This window comes from Protomyctophum parallelum (genome assembly GCF_964188405.1).
Source record: "Protomyctophum parallelum genome assembly, chromosome: 1".
Lineage (NCBI taxonomy): Eukaryota > Metazoa > Chordata > Actinopteri > Myctophiformes > Myctophidae > Protomyctophum > Protomyctophum parallelum.
This window is the reverse complement of record NC_139697.1, coordinates 101152313-101161519: the sequence shown is the minus strand read 5'-3', so window position 1 is coordinate 101161519 and position 9207 is coordinate 101152313.

The following is a 9207-nucleotide window of genomic DNA, read 5'->3' as shown; positions in this document are numbered from 1 at the left end:
GTACCGGCTTGGTCCCGAGGTTAGGGAATAGGGACCACCGGCAAAGGAAAGGAAAGGTACCATGTTTACCCAGGTAACTGCACTAAGGAAAGGAAAGGTACTATGTTTACCCAGGGTAACTGGACTAAGGAAAGGAAAGGTACTATGTTTACCCAGGGTAACTGCACTAAGGAAAGGAAAGGTACTATGTTTACCCAGGGTAACTGGACTAAGGAAAGGAAAGGTACTATGTTTACCCAGGGTAACTGGACTAAGGAAAGGAAAGGTACTATGTTTACCCAGGGTAACTGGACTAAGGAAAGGAAAGGTACTATGTTTACCCAGGGTAACTGGACTAAGGAAAGGAAAGGTACTATGTTTACCCAGGGTAACTGCACTAAGGAAAGGAAAGGTACTATGTTTACCCAGGGTAACTGCACTAAGGAAAGGAAAGGTACTATGTTTACCCAGGGTAACTGCACTAAGGAAAGGAAAGGTACTATGTTTACCCAGGGTAACTGGACTAAGGAAAGGAAAGGTACTATGTTTACCCAGGGTAACTGGACTAAGCTCAAGAACTTGTTTACAGCCAGGCCCTGCTCATAGAACATTTCATGGTAGAGGTTCAATGCCTTGTCCATGAGGGTACTTCAGCGGTGGTAATTTTAACGTGCCGGTCCAGGGATACGAACTATAGCGACCTTCCGATATCAAGAACGCTCCGCAAACCGTTCGGCCACCGCTGCCTCTATCTACGGCGTGGTCCATTGGGCCACGCGGGCCGCGGGTCCCAGTCAGTTTAGAGCTAGCCCAGTCTAACTTCGAAGAGAGGCGGAGAAAGAAAACAAGAAAAACAACAAAAGATAGCCTTCTTTGTGTACATGAAAATTTCTGTTTATAGTATAGCAAACCACAGCATGCAAGCCGCCTTTGTTTTAAATGGTCCCCCAAACCGTTCACATTTAACACCTATCGCCGGGGATGCGCTACACCTCTTTATAGTACATACAATTTACAATTTAGGCATTTAGCAGACGCTCTTAATCCAGAGCGATTTACATTAAGCAAGAACAAAAATCATGGGAATACATCACATAAAAGCATTTATCATGAAACATGCGTAAGCTAAGAAAGTAACAGTGGGATATCTATATAATGAAACTATACATATATACTACTATGCTATACATATGTACTATGACGTGCTATGACTACATACAATGCAATTATAGTGCTGTCTACATAACATGCTATAAGTCTGTATCAAATGCTATCTAAGTATACAGAAATGCTATCTAAGGGGGTAGGGTAAGTGCTATGGGCCATGATGGAGTCTGAAAAGGTGGGTTTTCAGACTACGGCGGAAGATACATAGAACATAGAGTTCTCTTCGGGCCTGAAAATTAAGGCCCGGCCCGAATCTGAGAACTCTAATAGAACAAGAGACCTTTTTACAGTACAATGTTTCATGTTTACTTACACATACAAATAAATTACACAATCAACACAAACACTTTATTTGGAACACACCCAAATCAAATCATATCACGGTGTACAGTACATGACATGTTCAATCAATTATTCCATCAAAGCAAACGGTTTGTATCTTATACAAAAAAGTTAGTTACATTAAGGCTGCATTCTGGCATTCTGTCGAGCGTGCCAAAGCTGTCATTCTGTTGTATTATTTTCCCACCATGGAGTAACCTCACATCATATAATCAGTTCAGGCATATAAAAGAAGACATGTTACAGTTTGTTTTCTAATCACTTGCTTTTCCATGTGCACAGTACGTCATTTTATTTGAGGATTTAAAGGAGAATTCCATGTGAGTGTGTGTGTGTGTGTGTGTTTGTGGGGGAGGGTGTGTGTGTGTGTGTGTGTGTGTGTGTGTGTGTGTGTGTGTGTGTGTGTGTGTGTGTGTGTGTGTGTGTGTGTGTGTGTGTGTGTGTGTGTGTGTGTGTGTGTGTGTGTGTGTGTGCGTGCGTGCGTGCGTGCGTGCGTGTGTCGACATGTTCTGTCAATAACATGGAACTGCAGCGATCCTTGAGGAATGGGTTGTTATGAATCTATACCAAGTACTGGACCCTCGTCTGGTTCTGACAGACCGGCCTTGTGTGTGTGTGTGTGTGTGTGTGTGTGTGTGTGTGTGTGTGTGTGTGTGTGTGTGTGTGTGTGTGTGTGTGTGTGTGTGTGTAGGCTGAGGTTGGTGTGTGACGACCCTGGTTGAATCATTCCTTGGTTCGGGCCACAAAGCAAAGGGCTAAAGGTCATGTCTCCTTCACCATCCCCCCACACCTCCCCTCCATTATGTACAAGTAGGAGGAGCAGACAGTGGTCAGTCAGTCTGCGGCTTCACTCTGATCCACCAGGACTTCACTCTGATCCAGACCAGGACCTCACTCTGATCCACACCAGGACAGAACATGGACCTTCTCCTCAATCTGCTGCTGCTGTGGTTCTGTTCTGCCCTCGCTGACGCAGAGGACGGAACGGTCTGAACCTTCAACGGGAAGGTAAAGAATCAACAGACACCTCAGGGAGAGTCATTTGACCAACTGGACCACTGCGGCTCCTTTTGGTTCCATGGTCAGAGTCATTTGACCAAAATGGACCATTTTGGTTGCAGGTCAGAATCGCTTTAGATGCTGTAATGTCATCACAGCAGAGAGAGATGGAGAGAGAGAGAGAGAGAGAGAGAGGGGGGGGGGGGAGAGAGAGAGAGAGAGGGAGAGAGAGAGAGATCAGTATTTTATTTACTTAGTTTCAACAATGTCTTTCTGTCTGCCTGGGGGGAGGGGTGGTGCACCGTGTGTGTGTGTGTGTGTGTGTGTGTGTGTGTGTGTGTGTGTGTGTGTGTGTGTGTGTGTGTGTGTGTGTGTGTGTGTGTGTGGTCTGCACTTTGCTCCTCCAGATGGCTGTGTGCGCTTGTTTGACAAAATAAAGGCTTCCACTTGTACTATCTCAGTTGAAGTTATATACCGGTATATTTGTGACCAGAACTAGATTTGACTGAGGGACTGCCATTGTATTTTTATTTCTTTCATGTCATATGAAAGCAGGGGATCATATAGCTTCAAATGACAATGATAACCTGTCAACCTTGATTCCAATGCCAATGTATTAATACCTGTACGCTATAGACATTTTATTTAAAGACATTTTTACATTTTTGACTAAAACGGGACTAAAACCTTTTACTAAAATGACTAAAACTGACTAAAACCCTTAGGAGTTTCCGTCGACTAAAACTATCAAGGATAGAAATGACTAAGACTGACTAAGACTAATTAAGCATTTTTCCAAATGACTAAGACTGACTAAATCTAAAAAATGCCTGCCAAAAACAACACTGACACACACACACACACACACACACACACACACACACACACACACACACACACACACACACGCACGCACGCACGCACGCACGCACGCACGCGCGCAGAGTGCAGCCAGCCGTCAGCCTGGTGGAGACAATGAGCTGTCTATGAAGTGTGAAGTGTCTGCAACTACTGTAATAGATTAGAGTGGTGTGTGGGTGCCACCTTGTGGCTTTAACAAGTAATTGCAGCGGTGGAACGTCCTCTCATTCAAAATAATGTCTTAACTGATGGCCAATTGGCCATACGCAGCGTGTAGCCTACAGGGAAACAGCTTGGAAATATTCACAGAGGTAGGCCTACAGACCAAGGTTATAATCGTTTATAATCATTATAGTTTAGTTTTTGTTAGTTTTTTCTTATAATTCAGTTAGTTTTAGTTCGTTTTTAGAGCGGGTTTGATAGGTTTTTTTTAGTTTTTATTTTGGTGAAATGCTTAGTTTTAGTTTAGTTATAGTTTAGTTTTAGTTTTTTTCGTACTTTGGTTTATTTGTCAGGTATAGGATTAAAAAAGATCAATAAGTATTGTGTAATAAAACCTAAAAATATAAACTCTAAAAGTTCAGAAACATATAACTTTGGTCCTTTATTTCTCCACTTTGATGATACCATTTGGTATTGATTGATTGATTGAAATCTTTATTAACAGTTTGTAGAATTTACAGTACATTTTAAGCACAAACTCAATACAAAGACTGTCAACTGTGAGTGGACGACCCAATTAAGCATTACACTTGTTTACAACAGGGTCCACATTGTTCAATTCATCAAAACATTTAAAGACATACAAACATTTAGAGACATACAAATAGACATTTCTCTGTAGGTAAAGAACAGAACAGGAATTCATCATATGGGAAGCAAAAAAGGGAAAAGATACAATATACAGTGAGGGAAAATGGGGTGGGGGGGTGGGGGGGATTCAGATTTTACAGAGGCCAGTTTCGAATTGCAGCCATCCGTAGGTGCCCTTTGAGAGCGGTTTTGAAGGAGTCAAGGGATTCACATGTCTTAATGACTGTTGGTAGGGCGTTCCACATTTTGGTGGCATAGGAGCGAAAAGAATTTAGTCCCTTGTTTGTGCCGAATCTGGGTTGTACATGGTTTGTTGCACTCCCTCTGGTGTTGTGGGTGTGGACTTCGTTTACATTAAGGAAGTATTTAGACAGGTACATGGGTATCTTGGTGGTGTATCGAATCTTGTGGACCAGACCCATTGCAAGATGCTGTACTCTGTCGTCGACCCTAAGCCATCCCAGCCTGTCAAAGTGGGCAGGGGTGAGGTGGGTTCGGGGGGTGAGGCCAAATAGGAGCCTGACCAGTTTGTTTTGAGAGGTCTGGAGCCTTGTTTTAAGGGCCTTTGAGGTGCTGTGGTATACCAAGAGGTGGATGCATAGTCAAAGAAACCTTGTACGAGGGCTCCTGTTAAGGTCTTCAAGGTGTTTTTGCTGACCAGTGAGGAGATCCTGTAAAGGAATCTTGTTCTTTGATTGACTTTTTTGATTACGTTGGTGGCCATTTTATCACCGGAAAGATTGGCCTCCAGGATGGAACCTAGGTAGGTAATTTGATCTTTTCGTGTGATAATATTGTCACCCACTCTAACCAAGAAGCCATCTGCCTTGCTGAGTTTACTATTTGATCCGAAGAGGATGGATTCAGTTTTTCCCAGGTGTAAGGATAGTTTGTTATCAGCGAGCCAGGTGCAGATTCTACCGAGTTCAGAGCTGAGGGTCTTTTCAACCTGCAGTTTGTTCCTGTCCGAGACCAGCAGTGCTGAGTCATCTGCGAACAGGAACAAGTTGCAGTCACAAGCTGAAGTCATGTCGTTAACATAAATTAGGAACAGTAAAGGCCCTAGTATGCTTCCTTGTGGGACGCCACAGCTCACTGGGAGGGGAGGGGACAGTGTTCCGTTCACCTCCACCATCTGTTCTCTCCCCTCCAGGTAGGATTGCATCCAGCTCACTGATGTGCTATCAAAACCAATAGCTTTAAGCTATTGGTTTTGATAGCACATCAATGTTTTATGTTTTATATAATTTTATTCGTTGATTGTTGTCACCTGTACAACGAGGTATAGTCTGTAAGAATTGGGCATTCGTGGAATGAGCAACACAGCTAAACGTGTGGGTAGCGCCCCCAAAACATTTGCCAAAATTGCAAATCCTTGTTGGTATACCAACCCTTGCTTTGAGTTGCTCAGTGGATTGGATGATTGCACTCTCCCACAATAATAAGGAACAAACAACACTTGGTTCTGTTGGTCGCACGTACAGCACATACACTCATAAAGCAAGCCCAAGCTAGAGTTCTCATTTTATGCCCGAACCCGACCCGGCCCGGCCCGACATTTGCTAATTAGTCGGGCCGGGCCGAGCCTCGGGCTCTGTGATTTTCTGTGATGTTTTCTTTTTGTCCTTTTTTCAACAATGTTATTATAATAAAAATAGCAATTCTGTTATTTGTGTATTGTGTAGGCTATATAGCCTACAAGTATGTATTTATTATGAAGAGGGCTGCGCTATGGCGATTCACTTGACAGGAGGAAGATGGAGGAGTGGAGGCGGGGGGCTTGGAATGGATTACTGACACAGGCAGAGAGAAGTGAACGGTGGGGTGGTTGTTTAATGTTTATACCGCTGGCTGGCCTCTGTTTTGCGGCGCACCAAATGAGCTTCAGTTCATAATGCTAAATGTTTTATAAATCAATCGGATTATCACACGATAGACTGCAACATGACAAAAACAGTTGCACTGAGCCATCTCGTTAAACCCAGCTGGCTGCGATGAATAACCTAATCATTAGGCCTAATCAACGTCATATAGTCACCAACCGATCCATATAATTCTGTAGTGTATGATGACCACGCAATGTTACAGTCCACTGCAGGCTACAGGCTATTTGATTAGCAAAATGATTAGTATTATAACCGCCGTCCCTCAGTGCGGCAGCGGCGCTCCTCGTTGTATGTGCCCGATTTAAAATAACAGATCTCTAAGCTGTCGAGACACGACATGAGCGGGTGCGTGGATGGTTTGTAAACTTTGTAGGCCATGTTTGTTCTTTTGGACACCGAACGGGGACGATACTTGGGGTCTTGGACATCACTTCAGAGGAAACTAAGGGGAGCTATACTCACCACCACTGGAAATGGAATCCATTAGAATGATATGGAAATGGTACATCAACAGTCTAACGTGAGCTACATAAATCCTTTATTTCGGCGATAAGTCCATTGAACTCCGTTCTCACTCTCACACAGACACACACTGAAAGAAAACAAAGAACGCCACTTTAATGCATGGCCAGCGCAGCAGCATGCGCCGTCAGTGCTGCTGAGCTGGCCATGCATTAAAGTGCCATTCTTTTTTTTTCTTTGTCAGGCTTTATAGGGCTTCGGGCCTAACATTATGGTAATCTTTAGGGTCGGGCCGAGCTTCGGTCTGACCCAGTTAGGGCCGGGCCGGGCTTCAAATTTCAGGCCCGATGAGAACTCTAGCCCAAGCTGATCCCACAAGTGTTCAATTGGGTTGAGGTCTGGACTCACAGCATCTCCATCCTCTCCACTCCTACATTTTGGAGGTACTCTGTGATCCTGGCTCTACGGGGCGAGCGTTGTCATCCTGGAGGATGGCGTTAGGTCACAGATTATGAAGATATGGGATCGCCACTGGCTCCAGAATCTCACTGCATTGAGATTGCCTTTAATGATGACAAGTTCTGTCTTGACCGTGAGAGAGATACTGTTCCATACCAAACCAAGGGTGAATAAATACCAACCACTTGCCATTTTGGCAAATGTTTTGGCAAATGTGTGCTACCCACACATTTAGCTGTGTTGCTCATTCCACAAATGCCTGATTTTACAATCATCCTTTTCCACAAGGCACTTCCTTGCGTCTCTCTCACATATTGGACTGTCTCTTTCTTCCAACTGTTGCAACCACTCCTATAGACAGCTATGTGTGCGGCTGTGTCCCTGGGTCTGTCCCTGGCTGTGTCCCTGGGTCTGTCCCTGGCTGTGTCCCTGGGTCTGTCCCTGGGTCTGTCCCTGGCTGTGTCCCTGGGTCTGTCCCTGGCTGTGTCCCTGGGTCTGTCCCTGGCTGTGTCCCTGGGTCTGTCCCTGGCTGTGTCCCTGGGTCTGTCCCTGGCTGTGTCCCTGGCTGTGTCCCTGGGTCTGTCCCTGGCTGTGTCCCTGGGTCTGTCCCTGGGTCTGTCCCTGGCTGTGTCCCTGGGTCTGTCCCTGGCTGTGTCCCTGGGTCTGTCCCTGGGTCTGTCCCTGGCTGTGTCCCTGGGTCTGTCCCTGGCTGTGTCCCTGGGTCTGTCCCTGGCTGTGTCCCTGGGTCTGTCCCTGGCTGTGTCCCTGGGTCTGTCCCTGGCTGTGTCCCTGGGTCTGTCCCTGGGTCTGTCCCTGGCTGTGTCCCTGGGTCTGTCCCTGGCTGTGTCCCTGGGTCTGTCCCTGGGTCTGTCCCTGGGTCTGTCCCTGGCTGTGTCCCTGGGTCTGTCCCTGGGTCTGTCCCTGGCTGTGTCCCTGGGTCTGTCCCTGGGTCTGTCCCTGGCTGTGTCCCTGTGTCTGTCCCTGGGTCTGTCCCTGGCTGTGTCCCTGGGTCTGTCCCTGGCTGTGTCCGAGCACGAAAATAGCATTATAGCGTTTGTTCACCACCAAGTGTCACTGTTGCACAGCCTAACACACAGACACACACAGGCCAGGGAGGAGGGCTTACAGTACAGTACAGTACAGTACAGTACAGTACAGTACAGTACAGTACAGTACAGTACAGTACAGTACAGTACAGTACAGTACAGTACAGTACAGTACAGCCCGCTCCGCACCTCGCTCCTCCAACCAGCATCTACACCTGCGCCTACCTGACGGCATAAAGGCGTCCTGAAGCCTTCCCTCCCGGCCGCGGTCCAACAGCCAGTCTCCAGAGTGGAGCAGGCTAGAGGCACGCCCTCCGTGCAGAGAGAACATGCACGGAGTAATATATGGAAACGCTTATTGTGAGCTTATGGTGTAACCTGTTATCACCTGTAGTATTTCTATATTCTGAGCACCGGGCCAATGACGGAAGCCTGCTTTTTGTACACTTTGTTAGATTAGAGTAGGCAATAGTATGGGCACTGTTGTCACTTTATTTCCCTTTTGGTAGGTTAGTGTCTAAAACTCAAGAGGTTAGTTTTAGTATGCTTTTGATTATTTCCCTTAGTTGCTCCGTGTGTCATTTATGTTTGTACAAGGTATAGTAATTCACATTGAATACTTATGTAAATATAACATGTTTCACTATAATTTGGGATCAGCCTTCCATTTCGACATCCCGCCACTCCGACATTGGTTTCTAATTGTCGGAATGGCGGTACTTATTTTTCTTTTCAAAAGTACCGCCATTCCGACACGGGATTTTTTAGTACCGCCATTCCGACACGGGAATCCATATATATATATATGTGTATATATATATATATATATATATATATATACATTATTAATATTATATATATATAATATTTATTATTAATAAAAAAGACTATCGCGCGCAGCCGCGCACACATACGCTCTCTCGCTCTCTCTGCACGCAACATTAGTAGGCCTAGAATATGCAAAATGTATTATTATTATTATTGGCCTACTGGTGTGTGGTCCTCGATTTAAACATTAATGATTTAGAAAAGACTATACCGTGCACACACGCTCTCTCTCTCTCTCTCTCTGCACGCAACACGTATTGCATCAATTGCAATAATGGGGTCCAGGGAAAATAAAAAACATCGGAGTTGGAACCGGAGACCAATTGGGTCTCCCATTTACCCGCTGAGAGCTGTTCATGAGGTGG